This window comes from Aedes albopictus, chromosome 2, assembly GCF_035046485.1.
Source record: "Aedes albopictus strain Foshan chromosome 2, AalbF5, whole genome shotgun sequence".
Classification (NCBI taxonomy): Eukaryota; Metazoa; Arthropoda; class Insecta; order Diptera; family Culicidae; genus Aedes; species Aedes albopictus.
The window spans coordinates 291,111,773-291,135,610 of record NC_085137.1 but is presented as its reverse complement, the minus strand read 5'-3'; the positions used below and the strand labels follow the sequence as shown (position 1 = coordinate 291,135,610).

Genomic DNA, 23,838 nt, shown 5'->3' with positions numbered 1-23,838 from the left:
ATTCACCATATGTTGTCACCTAAGTGTATTTGATGCTTAGGTGTGAAAAACATTTTATTTCAGATTCGTTCTGAGCTTAATGTTGTCATTCACCATATGTTGTCACCTAAGTGTATTTGATGCTTAGGTGTGAAAAACATTTTATTTCAGATTCGTTCTGAGCTTAATGTTGTCATTCACCATATGTTGTCACCTAAGTGTATTTGATGCTTAGGTGTGAATAACATTTTATTTCAGATTCGTTCTGAGCTTAATGTTGTCGTTCACCATATGTTGTCACCTAAGTGTATTTTATGCTTAGGTGTGAATAACATTTTATTTCAGATCCGTTCTGAGCTTAATGTTGTCGTTTACCATATGTTGTCACCTAAGTGTATTTGATGCTTAGGTGTGAATAACATTTTATTTCAGATCTGTTCTGAGCTTAATGTTGTCGTTCATCATATGTTGTCACCTAAGTGTATTTGATGCTTAGGTGTGAATAACATTTTATTTCAGATCCGTTCTGAGCTTAATGTTGTGGTTCACCATATGTTGTCACCTAAGTGTATTTGATGCTTAGGTGTGAATAACATTTTATTTCAGATTCGTTCTGAGCTTAATGTTGTCGTTCACCATATGTTGTCACCTAAGTGTATTTGATGCTTAGGTGTGAATAACATTTTATTTCAGATTCGTTCTGAGCTTAATGTTGTCGTTCATCATATGTTGTCACCTAAGTGTATTTGATGCTTAGGTGTGAATAACATTTTATTTCAGATTCGTTCTGAGCTTAATGTTGTCGTTCATCATATGTTGTCACCTAAGTGTATTTGATGCTTAGGTGTGAATAACATTTTATTTCAGATTCGTTCTGAGCTTAATGTTGTCGTTCACCATATGTTGTCACCTAAGTGTATTTTATGCTTAGGTGTGAATAACATTTTATTTCAGATCCGTTCTGAGCTTAATGTTGTCGTTTACCATATGTTGTCACCTAAGTGTATTTGATGCTTAGGTGTGAATAACATTTTATTTCAGATCTGTTCTGAGCTTAATGTTGTCGTTCATCATATGTTGTCACCTAAGTGTATTTTATGCTTAGGTGTGAATAACATTTTATTTCAGATCCGTTCTGAGCTTAATGTTGTCGTTTACCATATGTTGTCACCTAAGTGTATTTGATGCTTAGGTGTGAATAACATTTTATTTCAGATCCGTTCTGAGCTTAATGTTGTCGTTTACCATATGTTGTCACCTAAGTGTATTTGATGCTTAGGTGTGAATAACATTTTATTTCAGATCCGTTCTGAGCTTAATGTTGTCGTTCACCATATGTTGTCACCTAAGTGAATTTGATGCTTAGGTGTGAATAACATTTTATTTCAGATTCGTTCTGAGCTTAATGTTGTCGTTCACCATATGTTGTCACCTAAGTGAATTTGATGCTTAGGTGTGAATAACATTTTATTTCAGATTCGTTCTGAGCTTAATGTTGTCGTTCACCATATGTTGTCACCTAAGTGAATTTGATGCTTAGGTGTGAATAACATTTTATTTCAGATTCGTTCTGAGCTTAATGTTGTCGTTCACCATATGTTGTCACCTAAGTGAATTTGATGCTTAGGTGTGAATAACATTTTATTTCAGATCCGTTCTGAGCTTAATGTTGTCGTTTACCATATGTTGTCACCTAAGTGTATTTGATGCTTAGGTGTGAATAACATTTTATTTCAGATCTGTTCTGAGCTTAATGTTGTCGTTCATCATATGTTGTCACCTAAGTGTATTTGATGCTTAGGTGTGAATAACATTTTATTTCAGATCCGTTCTGAGCTTAATGTTGTGGTTCACCATATGTTGTCACCTAAGTGTATTTGATGCTTAGGTGTGAATAACATTTTATTTCAGATTCGTTCTGAGCTTAATGTTGTCGTTCACCATATGTTGTCACCTAAGTGTATTTGATGCTTAGGTGTGAATAACATTTTATTTCAGATTCGTTCTGAGCTTAATGTTGTCATTCACCATATGTTGTCACCTAAGTGTATTTTATGCTTAGGTGTGAATAACATTTTATTTCAGATTCGTTCTGAGCTTAATGTTGTCATTCACCATATGTTGTCACCTAAGTGTATTTTATGCTTAGGTGTGAATAACATTTTATTTCAGATTCGTTCTGAGCTTAATGTTGTCGTTCACCATATGTTGTCACCTAAGTGTATTTGATGCTTAGGTGTGAATAACATTTTATTTCAGATTCGTTCTGAGCTTAATGTTGTCATTCACCATATGTTGTCACCTAAGTGTATTTGATGCTTAGGTGTGAAAAACATTTTATTTCAGATTCGTTCTGAGCTTAATGTTGTCATTCACCATATGTTGTCACCTAAGTGTATTTGATGCTTAGGTGTGAAAAACATTTTATTTCAGATTCGTTCTGAGCTTAATGTTGTCATTCACCATATGTTGTCACCTAAGTGTATTTGATGCTTAGGTGTGAATAACATTTTATTTCAGATTCGTTCTGAGCTTAATGTTGTCGTTCACCATATGTTGTCACCTAAGTGTATTTTATGCTTAGGTGTGAATAACATTTTATTTCAGATCCGTTCTGAGCTTAATGTTGTCGTTTACCATATGTTGTCACCTAAGTGTATTTGATGCTTAGGTGTGAATAACATTTTATTTCAGATCTGTTCTGAGCTTAATGTTGTCGTTCATCATATGTTGTCACCTAAGTGTATTTGATGCTTAGGTGTGAATAACATTTTATTTCAGATCCGTTCTGAGCTTAATGTTGTGGTTCACCATATGTTGTCACCTAAGTGTATTTGATGCTTAGGTGTGAATAACATTTTATTTCAGATTCGTTCTGAGCTTAATGTTGTCGTTCACCATATGTTGTCACCTAAGTGTATTTGATGCTTAGGTGTGAATAACATTTTATTTCAGATTCGTTCTGAGCTTAATGTTGTCGTTCATCATATGTTGTCACCTAAGTGTATTTGATGCTTAGGTGTGAATAACATTTTATTTCAGATTCGTTCTGAGCTTAATGTTGTCGTTCATCATATGTTGTCACCTAAGTGTATTTGATGCTTAGGTGTGAATAACATTTTATTTCAGATTCGTTCTGAGCTTAATGTTGTCGTTCACCATATGTTGTCACCTAAGTGTATTTTATGCTTAGGTGTGAATAACATTTTATTTCAGATCCGTTCTGAGCTTAATGTTGTCGTTTACCATATGTTGTCACCTAAGTGTATTTGATGCTTAGGTGTGAATAACATTTTATTTCAGATCTGTTCTGAGCTTAATGTTGTCGTTCATCATATGTTGTCACCTAAGTGTATTTTATGCTTAGGTGTGAATAACATTTTATTTCAGATCCGTTCTGAGCTTAATGTTGTCGTTTACCATATGTTGTCACCTAAGTGTATTTGATGCTTAGGTGTGAATAACATTTTATTTCAGATCCGTTCTGAGCTTAATGTTGTCGTTTACCATATGTTGTCACCTAAGTGTATTTGATGCTTAGGTGTGAATAACATTTTATTTCAGATCCGTTCTGAGCTTAATGTTGTCGTTCACCATATGTTGTCACCTAAGTGAATTTGATGCTTAGGTGTGAATAACATTTTATTTCAGATTCGTTCTGAGCTTAATGTTGTCGTTCACCATATGTTGTCACCTAAGTGAATTTGATGCTTAGGTGTGAATAACATTTTATTTCAGATTCGTTCTGAGCTTAATGTTGTCGTTCACCATATGTTGTCACCTAAGTGAATTTGATGCTTAGGTGTGAATAACATTTTATTTCAGATTCGTTCTGAGCTTAATGTTGTCGTTCACCATATGTTGTCACCTAAGTGAATTTGATGCTTAGGTGTGAATAACATTTTATTTCAGATCCGTTCTGAGCTTAATGTTGTCGTTTACCATATGTTGTCACCTAAGTGTATTTGATGCTTAGGTGTGAATAACATTTTATTTCAGATCTGTTCTGAGCTTAATGTTGTCGTTCATCATATGTTGTCACCTAAGTGTATTTGATGCTTAGGTGTGAATAACATTTTATTTCAGATCCGTTCTGAGCTTAATGTTGTGGTTCACCATATGTTGTCACCTAAGTGTATTTGATGCTTAGGTGTGAATAACATTTTATTTCAGATTCGTTCTGAGCTTAATGTTGTCGTTCACCATATGTTGTCACCTAAGTGTATTTGATGCTTAGGTGTGAATAACATTTTATTTCAGATTCGTTCTGAGCTTAATGTTGTCGTTCACCATATGTTGTCACCTAAGTGTATTTGATGCTTAGGTGTGAATAACATTTTATTTCAGATTCGTTCTGAGCTTAATGTTGTCGTTCATCATATGTTGTCACCTAAGTGTATTTGATGCTTAGGTGTGAATAACATTTTATTTCAGATTCGTTCTGAGCTTAATGTTGTCGTTCATCATATGTTGTCACCTAAGTGTATTTGATGCTTAGGTGTGAATAACATTTTATTTCAGATTCGTTCTGAGCTTAATGTTGTCGTTCACCATATGTTGTCACCTAAGTGTATTTTATGCTTAGGTGTGAATAACATTTTATTTCAGATCCGTTCTGAGCTTAATGTTGTCGTTTACCATATGTTGTCACCTAAGTGTATTTGATGCTTAGGTGTGAATAACATTTTATTTCAGATCTGTTCTGAGCTTAATGTTGTCGTTCATCATATGTTGTCACCTAAGTGTATTTTATGCTTAGGTGTGAATAACATTTTATTTCAGATCCGTTCTGAGCTTAATGTTGTCGTTTACCATATGTTGTCACCTAAGTGTATTTGATGCTTAGGTGTGAATAACATTTTATTTCAGATTCGTTCTGAGCTTAATGTTGTCATTCACCATATGTTGTCACCTAAGTGTATTTTATGCTTAGGTGTGAATAACATTTTATTTCAGATCCGTTCTGAGCTTAATGTTGTCGTTCACCATATGTTGTCACCTAAGTGTATTTGATGCTTAGGTGTGAATAACATTTTATTTCAGATCCGTTCTGAGCTTAATGTTGTCGTTTACCATATGTTGTCACCTAAGTGTATTTGATGCTTAGGTGTGAATAACATTTTATTTCAGATCCGTTCTGAGCTTAATGTTGTCGTTTACCATATGTTGTCACCTAAGTGTATTTGATGCTTAGGTGTGAATAACATTTTATTTCAGATCCGTTCTGAGCTTAATGTTGTCGTTCACCATATGTTGTCACCTAAGTGTATTTGATGCTTAGGTGTGAATAACATTTTATTTCAGATTCGTTCTGAGCTTAATGTTGTCGTTCATCATATGTTGTCACCTAAGTGTATTTGATGCTTAGGTGTGAATAACATTTTATTTCAGATTCGTTCTGAGCTTAATGTTGTCATTCACCATATGTTGTCACCTAAGTGTATTTGATGCTTAGGTGTGAATAACATTTTATTTCAGATTCGTTCTGAGCTTAATGTTGTCGTTCATTATTTCATGTCACCTAAGTGTAATTGATGCTTAGGTGTGAATAACATTTTATTTCAGATTCGTTCTAAGCTTAATGTTGTCGTTCATCATATGATGTCACCTAAGTGTATTTGATGCTTAGGTGTGAATAACATTTTATTTCAGATTCGTTCTGAGCTTAATGTTGTCGTTCACCATATGTTGTCACCTAAGTGTATTTGATGCTTAGGTGTGAATAACATTTTATTTCAGATTCGTTCTGAGCTTAATGTTGTCGTTCACCATATGTTGTCACCTAAGTGTATTTGATGCTTAGGTGTGAATAACATTTTATTTCAGATTCGTTCTCAGCTTAATGTTGTCGTTCATTATTTCATGTCACCTAAGTGTAATTGATGCTTAGGTGTGAATAACATTTTATTTCAGATTCGTTCTGAGCTTAATGTTGTCGTTCATCATATGTTGTCACCTAAGTGTATTTGATGCTTAGGTGTGAATAACATTTTATTTCAGATTCGTTCTGAGCTTAATGTTGTCATTCACCATATGTTGTCACCTAAGTGTATTTGATGCTTAGGTGTGAATAACATTTTATTTCAGATTCGTTCTGAGCTTAATGTTGTCGTTCATTATTTCATGTCACCTAAGTGTAATTGATGCTTAGGTGTGAATAACATTTTATTTCAGATTCGTTCTAAGCTTAATGTTGTCGTTCATCATATGATGTCACCTAAGTGTATTTGATGCTTAGGTGTGAATAACATTTTATTTCAGATTCGTTCTGAGCTTAATGTTGTCATTCACCATATGTTGTCACCTAAGTGTATTTGATGCTTAGGTGTGAATAACATTTTATTTCAGATTCGTTCTGAGCTTAATGTTGTCGTTCATCATATGTTGTCACCTAAGTGTATTTGATGCTTAGGTGTGAATAACATTTTATTTCAGATTCGTTCTGAGCTTAATGTTGTCGTTCACCATATGTTGTCACCTAAGTGTATTTGATGCTTAGGTGTGAATAACATTTTATTTCAGATCCGTTCTGAGCTTAATGTTGTCGTTCACCATATGTTGTCACCTAAGTGTATTTGATGCTTAGGTGTGAATAACATTTTATTTCAGATTCGTTCTCAGCTTAATGTTGTCGTTCACCATATGTTGTCACCTAAGTGTATTTGATGCTTAGGTGTGAATAACATTTTATTTCAGATCCGTTCTGAGCTTAATGTTGTCGTTCACCATATGTTGTCACCTAAGTGTATTTGATGCTTAGGTGTGAATAACATTTTATTTCAGATTCGTTCTCAGCTTAATGTTGTCGTTCACCATATGTTGTCACCTAAGTGTATTTGATGCTTAGGTGTGAATAACATTTTATTTCAGATCCGTTCTGAGCTTAATGTTGTCGTTCACCATATGTTGTCACCTAAGTGTATTTGATGCTTAGGTGTGAATAACATTTTATTTCAGATTCGTTCTCAGCTTAATGTTGTCGTTCACCATATGTTGTCACCTAAGTGTATTTGATGCTTAGGTGTGAATAACATTTTATTTCAGATCCGTTCTGAGCTTAATGTTGTCGTTCACCATATGTTGTCACCTAAGTGTATTTGATGCTCAGGTGTGAATAACATTTTATTTCAGATTCGTTCTGAGCTTAATGTTGTCGTTCACCATATGTTGTCACCTAAGTGTATTTGATGCTTAGGTGTGAATAACATTTTATTTCAGATTCGTTCTGAGCTTAATGTTGTCATTCACCATATGTTGTCACCTAAGTGTATTTGATGCTTAGGTGTGAATAACATTTTATTTCAGATTCGTTCTGAGCTTAATGTTGTCGTTCATCATATGTTGTCACCTAAGTGTATTTGATGCTTAGGTGTGAATAACATTTTATTTCAGATTCGTTCTGAGCTTAATGTTGTCGTTCACCATATGTTGTCACCTAAGTGTATTTGATGCTTAGGTGTGAATAACATTTTATTTCAGATTCGTTCTGAGCTTAATGTTGTCGTTCACCATATGTTGTCACCTAAGTGTATTTGATGCTTAGGTGTGAATAACATTTTATTTCAGATTCGTTCTCAGCTTAATGTTGTCGTTCACCATATGTTGTCACCTAAGTGTATTTGATGCTTAGGTGTGAATAACATTTTATTTCAGATCCGTTCTGAGCTTAATGCTGTCGTTCACCATATGTTGTCACCTAAGTGTATTTGATGCTTAGGTGTGAATAACATTTTATTTCAGATCCGTTCTGAGCTTAATGCTGTCGTTCACCATATGTTGTCACCTAAGTGTATTTGATGTTTAGGTGTGAATAACATTTTATTTCAGATTCGTTCTGAGCTTAATGTTGTCGTTAACCATATGTTGTCACCTAAGTGTAATTGATGCTTAGGTGTGAATAACATTTTATTTCAGATTCGTTCTGAGCTTAATGTTGTCGTTCATCATTTGATGTCACCTAAGTGTATTTGATACTTAGGTGTGAATAACATTTTATTACAGATTCGTTCTGAGCTTAATGTTGTCGTTCATCATATGTTGTCACCTAAGTGTATTTGATGCTTAGGTGTGAATAACATTTTATTTCAGATTCGTTCTGAGCTTAATGTTGTCGTTCATCATATGTTGTCACCTAAGTGTATTTGATGCTTAGGTGTGAATAACATTTTATTTCAGATTCGTTCTGAGCTTAATGTTGTAGTTCACCATATGTTGTCACCTAAGTGTATTTGATGCTTAGGTGTGAATAACATTTTATTTCAGATTCGTTCTGAGCTTAATGTTGTCGTTCACCATATGTTGTCACCTAAGTGTATTTGATGCTTAGGTGTGAATAACATTTTATTTCAGATTCGTTCTGAGCTTAATGTTGTCATTCACCATATGTTGTCACCTAAGTGTATTTGATGCATAGGTGTGAATAACATTTTATTTCAGATTCGTTCTGAGCTTAATGTTGTCGTTCACCATATGTTGTCACCTAAGTGTATTTGATGCTTAGGTGTGAATAACATTTTATTTCAGATTCGTTCTGAGCTTAATGTTGTCGTTCATCATTTGATGTCACCTAAGTGTATTTGATACTTAGGTGTGAATAACATTTTATTACAGATTCGTTCTGAGCTTAATGTTGTCGTTCATCATTTCATGTCACCTAAGTGTAATTGATGCTTAGGTGTGAATAACATTTTATTTCAGATTCGTTCTAAGCTTAATGTTGTCGTTCATCATTCGATGTCACCTATGTGTATTTGATGCTTAGGTGTGAACAAGATTTTATTTCAGATTCGTTCTGAGCTTAATGTTGTCGTTCATCATATGATGTCACCTATGTGTGTTTGATGCCTAGGTGTGAATAACATTTTATTTCAGATTCGTTCTGCGCTTAATGTTGTCGTTCATCATATGATGTCACCTAAGTGTAATTGATGCTTAGGTGTGAATAACATTTTATTTCAGATTCGTTCTGAGCTTAATGTTGTCGTTCATCATTTGATGTTACCTAAGTGTATTTGATGCTTGGGTGTGAACTACATTTTATTTCAGATTCGTTCTGAGCTTAATGCTGTCGTTCAACATTTGATGTCACCTAAGTGTATTTGATGCTTGGGTGTGAACTAAATTTTATTTCAGATTCGTTCTGAGCTTAATGTTGTCGTTTATCATTTGATGTCACCTAAGTGGTTCATATGATGCACAATTTAAACTGAATGCACTCTCGGGTGATTTGTGTATCCTAAGCTAATTTCGAACTTAGGAGTATGTTAGATCCCATATGATCCATAATTTGAACTGAATGCATCCTCGGGTGATTTGTGTATCTTAAGCTCATCTTGGACTTAGGAGTCTACTAGATCCTATAAGATGCACAATTTAAACTGAATGCACTCTAGGCTGATTTGTGTATCCTAAGCTCATCTTGGACTTAGGAGTATACTAGATTCTATAAGATGCACAATTTAAACTGAATGCACTCTCGGATGATTTGTGTATCCTAAGCTCATATCGGGCTTAGGAATATACTAGATCCCATATGATGCACAATTTAAACTGAATGCACTCTCGGATGATTTGTGTATCCTAAGCTCATCTCGAGCTTAGGAATATACTAGTTCCCATATGATGCACAATTTAAACTGAATGCACTCTCGGATGATTTGTGTATCCTAAGCTCATCTCAGGCTTAGGAATATACTAGTTCCCATATGATGCACAATTTAAACTGAATGCACTCTCGGATGATTTGTGTATCCTAAGCTCATCTCAGGCTTAGGAGTATACTAGATCCCATATGATGCACAATTTGAACTGAATGCACTCTCGGATGATTTGTGTATCCTAAGCTCATCTCGGGCTTAGGAATATACTAGTTTCCATATGATGCACAATTTAAACTAAATGCACTCTAGGATGATTTGTGTATCCTAAGCTCATCTTGGACTTAAGAGTATACTAGATTCTATAAGATGCACAATTTAAACTGAATGCACTCTCGGATGATTTGTGTATCCTAAGCTAATTTCGAACTTAGGAATATACTAGATCCCATATGATGCACAATTTAAACTGAATGCACTCTCGGATGATTTGTGTATCCTAAGCTCATCTCGGGCTTAGGAATATACTACTTCCCATATGATGCACAATTTAAACTGAATGCACTCTCGGATGATTTGTGTATCCTAAGCTCATCTCGAGCTTAGGAATATACTAGTTCCCATATGATGCACAATTTAAACTGAATGCACTCTCGGATGATTTGTGTATCCTAAGCTCATCTCAGGCTTAGGAATATACTAGTTCCCATATGATGCACAATAGGCCTGTCCAGCTTTTCAAAAATGTTCTCTGATTCTCAAGTCCACCCCCATATATTGATTGGCATCCTAAAAGAAGTAACTGGTCAAAATTTCAGCCAAATCCATTGAAATTAAGAGGTGCATCAAATCAATTTTGTGTTTTTCGACTATTTTTGAGCTTCAAAAAATCATAACTACACTAAAACTTGTCAAAACTTCATTCTTTCGGCAGAAATTGAAAGCTATACTTGTTTGCTACAACTTCTCCGAACAACGTGGGCCAATAAAATTGAAGGAAACATGTGTAATTATCACATTTGTAATCAGAAAAACCTTAAAAAGTTGATTTTTTGGTAGATTTCGTTCGGGAACACCCTAATATTCATAATAAGTTGAATTTTTCAAAACGGCATCATATTCTCCAATGTTTTTTGATCATTTGCTTCTTTGACACCAATTCTGTAGGAGTTGAGCAAAAATTACTAAAATTCGTGAAAGCCAAATGTGGCCTAAAAACTAGCTTTTCGGGTGCAATCACGCTTTGGCGCGCAAAAAGTGACATCGCGTCAGCACTGATATGATAGCCAACACCTGTCATCACGCTTGTTTGTTATCACCCGTGATAGGGGGTAGCCAAGGCAAACTACCAGGAAGCAAAGCTACTACGTTCAGTACAATTTCGCGCCACAGCGTGATTGCCTCCAAAAAGCTAGTTTTTAGGCCACATTTGGCTTTCCCGAATTTTAATATTTTTTGCTCAACTCCTACAGCATTGGTGTCAAAGAAGCAAATAACCAAAAAACATTGGAGAAAATGATGCCGTTTTGAAAAACCCAACTTATTACGTATATTAGGGTGTTCCAGAACGAAATCTATCAAAAAATCAACTTTTTAAGGTTTTACTGATTACAAATGTGATAATTACACATGTTTCCTTCAATTTTATTGGCCCACGTTGTTCGGAGAAGTTGTAGCAAACAAGTATAGCTTTCAATTTCTGCCGAAAGAATGAAGTTTTGACAAGTTTTAGTGTAGTTATGATTTTTTGAAGTTCAAAAATAGTCGAAAAACACAAAATTGATTTGATGCACCTCTTAATTTCAATGGATTTGGCTGAAATTTTGACCAGTTACTTCTTTTAGGATGCCAATCAAAATATGGGGGTGGACTTGAGAATCAGAGAACATATTTGAAAAGGTGGACAGGCCTAATGCACAATTTGAACTGAATGCACTCTCGGATGATTTGTATATCCTAAGCTCATCTCGGGCTTAGGAATACACTAGTTTCCATATGATGCACATGCACAATTTAAACTAAATGCACTCTAGGATGATTTGTGTATCCTAAGCTCATCTTGGACTTAAGAGTATACTAGATTCTATAAGATGCACAATTTAAACTGAATGCACTCTCGGATGATTTGTGTATCCTAAGCTAATTTCGAACTTAGGAATATACTAGATCCCATATGATGCACAATTTAAACTGAATGCACTCTCGGATGATTTGTGTATCCTAAGCTCATCTCGGGCTTAGGAATATACTACTTCCCATATGATGCACAATTTAAACTGAATGCACTCTCGGATGATTTGTGTATCCTAAGCTCATCTCAGGCTTAGGAGTATACTAGTTCCCATATGATGCACAATTTGAACTGAATGCACTCTCGGATGATTTGTGTATCCTAAGCTCATCTCGGGCTTAGGAATATACTAGATCCCATATGATGCACAATTTAAACTGAATGCACTCTCGGATGATTTGTGTATCCTAAGCTCATCTCGAGCTTAGGAATATACTAGTTCCCATATGATGCACAATTTAAACTGAATGCACTCTCGGATGATTTGTGTATCCTAAGCTCATCTCAGGCTTAGGAATATACTAGTTCCCATATGATGCACAATTTAAACTGAATGCACTCTCGGATGATTTGTGTATCCTAAGCTCATCTCAGGCTGAGGAGTATACTAGATCCCATATGATGCACAATTTGAACTGAATGCACTCTCGGATGATTTGTGTATCCTAAGCTCATCTCGGGCTTAGGAATATACTAGTTTCCATATGATGCACAATTTAAACTAAATGCACTCTAGGATGATTTGTGTATCCTAAGCTCAACTTGGACTTAAGAGTATACTAGATTCTATAAGATGCACAATTTAAACTGAATGCACTCTCGGATGATTTGTGTATCCTAAGCTAATTTCGAACTTAGGAATATACTAGACCCCATATGATGCACAATTTAAATTGAATGCACTCTTGGGTGATTTGTGTATCCTAAGCTCATCTCGGGCTTAGGAATATACTAGTTCCCATATGATGCACAATTTAAACTGAATGCACTCTCGGATGATTTGTGTATCCTAAGCTCATCTCAGGCTTAGGAGTATACTAGTTCCCATATGATGCACAATTTGAACTGAATGCACTCTCGGATGATTTGTGTATCCTAAGCTCATCTCAGGCTTAGGAATATACTAGTTCCCATATGATGCACAATTTAAACTGAATGCACTCTCGGATGATTTGTGTATCCTAAGCTCATCTCGGGCTTAGGAATATACTAATTCCCATATGATGCACAATTTAAATTGAATGCACTCTCGGATGATTTGTGTATCCTAAGCTCATCTCAGGCTTAAGAGTATACTCATAGTCAAAGTAGGCTTTGCCGTGTACGGACGCGTGTTGTTTTTGTTCGCGTGTGTCATATCAAAATTTCTAAGTAAAAATGATGTGAGCCGCAGTTTTTATGCCTGCCAAAATAGGAAGAAGGAAGCGAATGAAGCCGTCGAAAACCATGAGTCCAACATCGTTGCTCGATGTATCTGCATTCTGCAATCCTCTGGGCCTGGAACCAGTTCCGTTCATTTTTTTCAGAGTTCTCTCTTGGATGGATCGAAAAGTGCAAGGTGACCACCAAAACGCTATGTAAGCTATGACAGCTGGTTGAGAAGCAGAAGCTTGCCGGTAGCGACAGTCTAACCCGGGAGTGGTCGCGTCGTGTACTAAGTACACGCTCCTTGTTAAAAGTACCGTTTGAGCGTGATGTAGCTGAAGATGACTGATGACGCGACTGCTCGAGGGCTTCAATGAATCTCGAGAGTTAACTATCTAGAAGAAAGAAAACGAACGACACCTGCAGTACGTGACCAAGGCTACCTACGTGTTGAGGCTGATGGGAAACGAAGTTAACAGGGACACGATTCGGGAGAAGATCATGATCGGCCGGACAAAAACTACCATGCAGCCGGTCAAAGTTGCCGCTTTCGGAGTTCATAAGACGAAGATGACGTGCATTACTTTACGCATTCAGGAATTAGAGAGAATTTTTGGTGAGATCTATCCTATTTTACCTTCCATTGATCAATGATCATGCATTATGATATTGTATAATTTCCATTTTTATATTGCGGGGTTCACACACACGGGGAGGGGTAGCCTAAGGGAGCTAAATGAACTGATGACCGGACTTGAGTTCGTGGAGTAGCCAGTCTTTTGTCATGAGATAGCAACGTTTCGTTGACTACCGAAGGAATTCAGGGATTTTAGCTCACCCTGCTACAACAAACTATCACTCAGTGGTCCATCAGGTAGATCATTCCCTTCCGGAACGATTCTGCAGCCATAGGTAATCCTTGCGCTGATGGTTGGTACACTTTCATCATCATCATCATCCTAAGCTCATCTCAGGCTTAGGAGTATACTAGTTCCCATATGATGCACAATTTGAACTGAATGCACTCTCGGATGATTTGTGTATCCTAAGCTCATCTCGGGCTTAGGAATATACTAGTTCCCATATGATGCACAATTTAAACTGAATGCACTCTTGGGTGATTTGTGTATCCTAAGCTCATCTCGGGCTTAGAAATATACTAGTTCCCATATGATGGACAATTTAAACTGAAGAGGAATTCCACGGAGTCATGTCAGTCGATCCTGAGCGACCATTTCAAAAATATCTGAAACTTTGCACAGTTTTTCAATTTCATATAAATCGCCATTTTTTGATATTAAACCTTCATATTCACTCACGACTAACTTTTCAAAAGGGTGTATGCGAAAATAGTTCTAAAATATTCTAAAAGCTATACAGCAAAAACGGATTGTTCGATTGTTATAAATTTTTCAGCAAAGTTAGATAACTAAATGATGATTCCTTAGAAAATATACACTGTAAAAAATTTCTTTTTCTACTTTGAAAAAATATGATATTTGTCACAAAAACTCAAATATCTCAAAACCCTATCTTTTTACCAACTTCAATTTTTTAGGGGAAATGGCCCATTATATCAGCTATCTACCATAAAATTTTGGTGATGGTAAACTGATAAACAAAAAAGTTATGACATTTCAAACATTTCACAATTTTTACATTTAGTAACAAAAAAAAAAATTTTTTCTGTGTAAATTATTTCGAGAATTATATTTTGATGCTGATTTTATTGTAAAGGCTACCGCCTGAATTAAACAAGTTGTTTTCATGATACTTTAGTTTGATTATTCGTAATTACTATAGTATCTATTTGAAACTTAGACGCGATCCAGTGTTGTGATCAAAAATATTGAGATTGTCATACTTTTTATTGTACGTGACTGGTGAAAAAATCCCTTGATAGTGTTGAAAAGCTGTTGATTATAAGAAAAATGGAATTGAATTTATTTTTAAGACAAAAGCTGTATAATAAAAGTTTTTTATACGCGTATACGTCTAGTTTATCCGCAAAAAAAATCCCTCTTACACACTTATTTCTGAATTGCCTGTTCGGTACTTTTTTGACGAGATTATAACAGCAGTACGATCTCGGTAGTTTCGGTAATCGATTTTACTGAGGCTCAGTAAAACAACTGTCAAAATCGTATGGAAAAGGTAAACAATGCATTTTTGCTGAACGAGTTCGGTGCTCAGCAGTTTTAATCTCGTCAAAAAATTACCGAACTCGGTAATCAAAATTAAGTGTGTAGAGAACAGACTTTATGATCGGAAGAATGCGAGTAACTTCAACAACAACAAATGCATATAAGAGGTACATACCATAGACAAACAGACGAAACGCCTAGAACAATTTTAGTGAAAATTCATCGCCCAGTTCACACTATCACCACCTGGTGGAAATGTTTCACGAAACACTGCGTTGTGCAATATCGTCATCAGAAGGCGCTAGTGTGAAACGTCAAACGCAAAGAAAAACGATGGGCGCTCTTCTTGTTATGAAAGCCACAACCAAGATTCAAAATGATCGTTGAAGGCGTGGTCAATGAAAATTTCGCCAGTGTTACGTTTGTTTGTCTGTACACATACCTGACAATGCTCACGAAAAAAACAAAAAAATACTACCGCTATGAATATTAAAAATTGTATAGTATTTTTTTTTCTTCAGCCACCAAGTAAGTTAAAATTAATAAGTGATTTTGTTTATTATAATCTAACGAACAAGATGAACAGTTGCTTTCTCAAAGGTCTTCAACTCAACGCTCTCTTGTAGACCGTTTGATGAAAAAAAAATGTTCAAAAGAGTTACGAAATCTCACCGAAAGCACCATAGATAAACTGAAAGAGACTGGTTATGCCCAAATGTCCACATTGTGTACAAAATTACGCATTTGCACGTCCTGCCGTCTAAAATTTGACAAACGAGCCATCTGTATATCATCGGTAAAGCAGGGCGCAGGAAGTTCGAAAACGACAACAACTGAGAAATTGCCATCAGCGACATCTGTTTATACAATTTAATTACGCCCCTTTTCAAAAATGCCCTGTAATATTCTTCAACATCTATACCCATTTCAATATTTTTAACGTTGCAAAACACGCTTTCAACATTCATCTTGAAGAAGAGGGAAAACACTTGTCCTCAAATGTAACAGCAAATTAATGAATAAACGACTAATGCGCGGAGGGCGTGATAAAATCGGAACATTACGGTACATAGTATATTATATGTATATATAATATATAATAAAAACAACTTGTTTTACTCACGCAAGGCCATTAACAATAAAATCAGCATCAAACTTCAATTTCCGGCCGAAATAATTTACACCAAAAAAAATTATTACTAAATGTGAAAATTGTGAAATGTTTGAATTGTCATAATTTTTTTGTTTATTTTCATGGTAGATTGCTAATACAATGGACCGTTTTCTCTAAAAAATTACGTTGGTAAAAAGATAGGGTTTTGAGATATTTGAGTTTTTGTGACAAAAATGATATTTTTTAATGTTAAAAAAGATTTTTTTCACAGTGTATATTTTCTTAGGAATCGCCATTTAGTTATCTAACTTTGCTGAACAATAAAATCAGCATCAAATCGCGATTCCCGGCCGAAATAATTTACACAGAAAAATTTTTTTTACTAAATGTAAAAATTGTGAAATTTTTGAAATGTTATAACTTTTTTGTTTATTAGTTTACCATCACCAAATTTTTATGGTAGATTGCTAATACAATGGACCGTTTTCCCTAAAAAATTCAAGTTGGTAAAAAGATAGGGTTTTGAGATATTTGAGTTTTTGTGACAAAAATGATGTTTTTCAATGATAAAATAGATTTTTTTCACAGTGTATATTTTCTTAGAAATCACCATTTAGCTATCTAACTTTGCTGAAAAATTCATAACAATCGAACAATCCGTTTTTGCTGTGCATATTTTTGAATATTTTTGAACCATTTTCACATACACCCTTTTGAAAAGTTAGTCGTGGCTCTAAATAAAAATTTGATATCGAAAAATGGCGATTTAGATGGAACTGAAAAACTGTGCAAAGTTTCAGTTCAATAGAAAATCATGAATTAAAAATTTTCCTTAATTTTGATGCTGTTGCTTGGAATCGCTCTGAATGCACTCTCGGATGATTTGTGTATCCTACACGGTCAGAAAATTCACTCATTTTTGAGCTAAAGTGGGACAACTCAAAATTGAGTAAATTTTTTTTCCAGCGATAGCGCTGGCCCAAGTGCGAAAATCTCATCAGTTTAAGCCGTATAATATTCTTGATGATGCGAAGAATATTATACGGCTTAAACCAGTTGGATTTTTGCACTTGGGCCAGCGCTATCGCTGGAAATGCAATTTACTCATTTTTTGAGCTGTTCCAGTTTAGCTCAGTTTTGTGTGAATCTTACTCATTTTAGAGTAACATTTTCTTAGCGTGTAAGCTCATCTCAGGCTTAGGAGTATACTAGATCCCATATGATGCACAATTTAAACTGAATGCACTCTCGGATGATTTGTGTATCCTAAGCTCATCTCAGGCTTAGGAGTATACTAGATCCCATATGATGCACAATTTAAACTGAATGCACTCTTGGGTGATTTGTGTATCCTAAGCTCATCTCGGGCTTAGGAATGTACTAGATCCTACATTGAGTCCTACACTGAAAAAATCGTTTTAAAAAATTCAATGTCGATTTTCAAAAAAAACACCATCTTCGATTTCGATGAAATTTTGTCTCAAGATAGGTAATTATGTTCCCTACCAACCAGATGGGCACTTTTAAGGAAAAAAAGTTTTTCTAACAAAAACTTTTTCATGTCCAAACGATTTTTTTTTCCAGTGTCTTTTGTTATCAAAAACTAAACCAGTGAAGGTCGTAATCATTTCAGAATCCAATGAAACATAATTTGTTAAGAGATTTTGTCTCATTTATTCAAGGAGATTTTGTCTTATTCATTCGATAAATTAAATTTTTATATTTAAATAAATACTTTATTACAAATGGTTTCTCTTTGGAAATGGTGATTTTCGTCCTAAATCGTATTTGGAGTTAGCAGCTCCCTCTCAGATTACAATAAAACTTTCTGAATATGTAAACCTTGACTAGATAAGCCATTTTGCATACTTAGTTTCATCAAAATTCATCTAGACTGTCTTTTGAAAAAGGCTAACTTTTTTTCATCGATTTTTTGCAAATGCGTTTAGTAAAAAAACATGACTACTATTACAAAAAACTGACTGAAAAAAAAATCATTTTTAAAATTCAAAGTCGATTCAAAAACATAAACACCATTTTTTTAGGCAAACTTTTTTTTCTTAAAAGTGCCCGTCTTGTGGTGTATGGACGGTTGGTGGGGAACATAATTACCGTAAACCGGGGTCAAATTGATCTCCGGGCCGAAATTGATCAGACGATTTTCAGTAAGATTGAGCATACTTTTCATAGTTTCTTCAAATGAATCGTGCTGTAGGAATCGAGTACAAAACGATATTTGCAGGGAAACTATTTAAAGTATGCTATATCCAACCGAAAAACGTCTGATCAATTTCGACCCGAAGATCAATTTGACCCCGGTTTACGATACCTATCTTGAGACGAAATTTCATCGATATCAAAAATGTGTTTTTTAATCGAAATTGTATTATTTTTAAATTATTTGTTTCAATGTAGGGCACAATCAGGATGTTTTCAATACTATTTCTTAGAAATATTTTGTGATAGTCACCCATACAAAATTTATTTTTAGGAGTTGTTATTTTTTCATTGAATGCATTTGAAACAAGTCGATAAAAAGGTGCGACAAGGATACATTTTTAATAAAGTATTTATGTAAATAAAATAAAAGAAAACCTTTCCAAATGATTGAATAAATGCGACAAAATCTGTAACAAAATGTGGTTCATTGGATTTTGGGGGGATTCTTACCATCACTGATTAAGTTTTTAATAACAAAAGACACTAAAAAATCATTTTGACACAAAAAAGTTTTTGTTAGAAAAACTGCTTTTACTTAAAAGTACCCAGCTGGTCGTGTATGGACGGTTGGAGGAAACGTACCTCTGGAGCTGATACCTGATGGACGATTGGTAGGGAACATAATTACTTATCTTGGGACAATTTTTCATCGAAAACGAAAATGTTTTTTTTTTTGTTAACCGATTTTGATTTTTTTTTTCAAATGATTTTTTCATTGTAGGGCTCAATTTGGTTTTCTTTAATTTTTTTTTTTTTGAATTATTTTGTGAAAATCACCCATGGTCCACTGCACGAATTTATGCTGGCCTGTTTACTTTCACCGCAAATTTGACGTGTGCAAATTTCGTGTGAGAGTAAGAAGGCCAGCATAAATTCGTGCAGTGGACCATACAACACTTTTTTGTGGGAGTAGGGGTAGGCGGGGCCATATGGACACCCTAAGGTTTTTGCCAACTTTACCTGGCAAGATGTCAAAAAAGTTTAGTTTTTTGATACATTTCGACACTGATTTTTCATTTGGGCCTAACTGATATTTTCGAGTTCTCTTCATTGATCCTCTCTTTGTGTTATCACAGAATGTGTATTGATTTTCCCAAAGATTTTTTGGTTGAAATGTGAAGAAGACGACTACATGTTGCTAAAGGAACAAAAAGAATAATGATTTTGTTTGTTTTGATCAAGTTATTAGCGAAAGAGAGAGTCTACGAAGAGAAATCGATCAAGTCAGTTAGGCCCTTATGAAAAATAATTGTCGATTTATCCTTTTAAAGTCTATTTAGCATCTATTGCATAAGAATACTCACGAAGAAAAATGATTTATCCACTTCAAAAAATGTTATGAAAAATGTTAGTTTTTCATGACCGTCTTCAAGCATACGGGGCAGAATGGACACCCCCATGGGGCAATATGGACACCATGAGATTTTTACGAATTTCGTACATTATTTACACCTATAAAGTCAAAACAACTATTATGGATGAATAATACGCCGAAGTAGTTCATTTTTGTTCAGTCAATTTAAATTCAGGCTGTTTTGGATAAAGCTTCGTTTTTGTCGGCATGTACAGCTGTGCCTAGAACAACTATTTTCCACTGCTGTCGTTTTTTGACCAATTTGTTTCACCCTATGTCTACTATAGTGAACATTTACCGAAAATATACTGAAATCGAATAATTTGGTTGGTTTGTGATTTAGGTTATATTTTTCCTTTGCCGCTTCTTCCAAAAAGGGAGTGTCCATTTTGCCCCGGCAGCAGAAGATATTTCCAAACTTGATTTTTGATATAATAAAGAAGAAAATATAAACATGTTAAGCATGTAGATACAGCAAAACTACTTGCATGTGTTCTAGAAATATCAGGTTTTAATCGACCTCCAATAAATTAATCACTAAATCTTATTTTAGATGGTATGAAAATTATAATTTTCATGCACAAAAAACGGAGGACGCAACTTTTTCGTGTAAAATCAAGTATAATTTTAATTTCGAATGTTTCTTTCCTGAAACTACGTTTTAGACAAATGGACTAGATTCTCCATTCATTAAAAGTTCAAAAAAATTCGCATATTTCAAAATATTGAGGGTGTCCATTCTGCCCCGGGTGTCCATATTGCCCCGCCTACCCCTAGTTATTTTTTACCCTTCTTACACCCATAAGAAGGGTATAAATACCGCTTGGAAAACCGACTTTCGATCCGAGGCCCATCCGAGTCACATATACCAATCAACTCAGCTCGACGAATTGAGCAAATGTCTGTGTGTGTGTGTGTGTGTGTGTGTGTGTGTGTGTGTGTGTGTGTGTGTGTGTGTGTGTGTGTGTGTGTGTGTGTGTGTGTGTGTGTGTGTGTGTGAGTGTGTGTGTGTGTGTGTGTGTGTGTGTGTGTGTGTGTGTGTGTGTGTGTGGGTGTGGGTGTGGGTGTGTGTATGTATGTTACAAAAAAATGTTGACCGATTTAAGTTCTCTTGGAAGCAAATGAAAGCTATTACATCCTAGTAGAACGCTATTGAATTTTATTTTGATTGGATGTTCGGTTACCGAGATATCTTTCAAAGAGTGCTAGGGAGTAGTACAACTTAATTATTTTAGATATTTTTGACAAAGTGTATCACCATAAATTACTCAGCCGTCTATCAACCGATTCGGGTTCTTAAGGCCCGAAACGAAAGCTACTGCATCCTGGAAGAACGCTTTTGAATTTCATTGCGATTGGACATTTTGTAACCGAGATATCTTTCGGGGAGTACTTTGGAGTAATACAACTTAACTTTTTAAGAGGTCTTTGACAAAATGCTTCACAATAAATGAATCAGTCGTGTGTCAATCGATTTGAGTTGTCTCAGCACCAAATGAAAGCTACAAAATCCTAGTAGTATGCTATTAAATTTCATGCCGTTTGGACATTTTGTTTCCGAGATATCTTTCCAGGAGTACTAAGGAGTAATAAAATTTACGCTTTTGAGACAAAAAAATCTGGTAGTTGAGCCCATGGTCGTTGATTCTATTATGGAAAGCAATCAACTACAATATTTTCTAGAATGACCAAAAATCACAATCATACATACGAATAATACAACAATAATTTTAATAAGTTTAAGAAGGGTTCTGTTCACCATAGGTGGATTAATACAGGTTTTTACGAAATGCATTTGAAAAAAAAATGCCCATTAAAAAAGACAGTTTAGATAAATTTTGAAGAAACTAAGTATGCAAAGTGGCTTATCTAGTCAAGGTCTACACACCCAGAAAGTTTCATTGTAATCTGAGAAGGTGCTGCTAACTCCAAATACGATTTGGAACAAAATTCGTCATTTCATAAAAGAATACATTCAAGTATTCATTTAAATATAAAAAATGAATTGATTGAATGAATAAGACAAAATCTCCTTGAATAAATGAGACACAATCTGCTAACAAATTGTGTTTCACTGGATTCTGAGATGATTACGACCTTCACTGGTTTAGTTTTTGATAACAAAATACACATTTGGACATGAAAATTTGTCAGAAAAACTTTTTTTTCTTAAAAATGCCCATCTTGTAGTGTACCTATGGACGGTTGGTAGGGAGCATATTTACCTATCTGGAGACAAAATTTCATCGATATCAAAGATGGTGTGTTTTTTTTTGTAAATAGACTTTGAATTTTTAAAAACGATTTTTAAGGGCTCAATTTGGATTTTTTTCAATATTTTGTCTTGAAACTTAACGTTTTTAGTGACAATCACTCATACAACACTTTCTTGTAGGAGTAGTCATTTTTTTATTAAACACATTTGAAAAAAATCGGTAAAAAAAGTATAGCCCTTTTCAAAAGATAGTCTAGATAATTTTTGAAGAAACTAAGTATGCAAAGTGGCTTATCCAGTCAAGGTCTACACACCCAGAAAGTTTCATTATAATCTGAGTTGGCGCGAAATCCGTCTATACTAGATCCCATATGATGCACATTTTGAACTGAATGCATCCTCGGGTGATTTGTGTATCCTATGCTGATTTCAGGCTTGGGAGTACACAAGAACCCATATAATGCATACTGGTAATTAATTGCACCCCAAGCTTATTTCGGGCTCGGGAAAATCATCTTAATTACAATATCTTTCAACGGCCTTTAAATATTATTACCGTTTACTATTTCAGAGCTAAACTTCAGAATCTGCCACGACATTCTGGAACTAGTAGAATCCCCACAAACACGTAGCCCTGTTCAAAGGTCTGCACAAGGTAGAACGCATCCCAAAGGCGCGGTAATGATCGGTAGGATCGAAGGACAGTTTCTACAGGACCGTACGTATTACGACGGATTCGACGGTTCCGCCGAAAACTAACAATCCACTGGAAGTTGGAATAGTACCGCAGGGAAACCGAAGTATCAAACACGAGAAGAACGGGAAATGTTTATTTGAAGCACATCTCGGTCAGCATTTAATTATTTTTTTGGAAGCAAAAACACAGCGCCATCATCAAGCTTGCGGGAAAAGATAGAACTAAAATAGTGGTACAAGTATGCCTTGCTTTTGGTTGTTGCGGTTGTTATTAACTTGCAAGTCGCTTGGTAGGAATAGAGCCGCTCAGAGCTCTAATGAGGTCTTTTACGTACAGGTACGAATTTATTTACTTCAATTTTGAGCAATTATAACTTTCCCCTTGCATTTTCTAGGTATTCTTGGTTTCGCTGAGCCTGGAAGAAGGCCAAGGAGCATTCAGCCCCGCCGTGATGTTCTTGTTTACGACGTCCGTATCGTTACGTTCGTCAAATCGTAATTCGATCGGAATCCCGATTCGTGACGAGGAATGAGACTGTGTTAAGGAATCTGTGCATATCCATATTGCCAACCTGTGCCAACTATGTCCATGGAATTTCGGATGACGATTTGTCCTGACGACCTGTCCTGCTAGGGATTTCATTTAGCATAGTGGTTAAAACTATAGATCGCCAATTCGGAGACGGCGGGTTCGATTCCCGTTCCAGTCGGGAAAATTTTCTCGACTCCCTGGGCATAGTGTATCATTGTACTTGTCTCACAATGTACAAATTCATGCAATGGCAGGCAAAGGAAGCCCTTCAATTAATAACTGTGGAACTGATCAAAGAAACTAAGTTGAAGCGAGGAGCGAGGCAGGCCAAGTCCCAGTGGGGACGTCGAGCCATAAAGAAGAAGAAAAAGAAGATTTGTCCTGGTTGAACTATAGACTAATTTGCACCATCTGAAGGAAAAATTAGGATCCGTTCCGAGACCTTCGAGGACGCCGGGCTCAGCTTGTATTCTGATCTTTCGGATGCTCATTATTTTGAACGAATGATTCCACTGTACTAATGGTGTGGAACTCCAAATAAAGTTATGATTA

General features: G+C 35.3%; 1 long non-coding RNA gene across 1 annotated transcript in view; it reads left to right on the top strand.

The window, feature by feature from the left end:
* LOC115269593 (uncharacterized) overlaps positions 1-23,838 on the top strand; it is a 29,725-nt gene extending 5,887 nt beyond the window's left edge. Inside the window, exons 2-3 of the long non-coding RNA XR_003898821.2 lie at positions 22,630-23,091; positions 23,150-23,838. This is a non-coding gene — a long non-coding RNA (uncharacterized LOC115269593). The remainder of the gene's footprint in view (positions 1-22,629; positions 23,092-23,149) is intronic.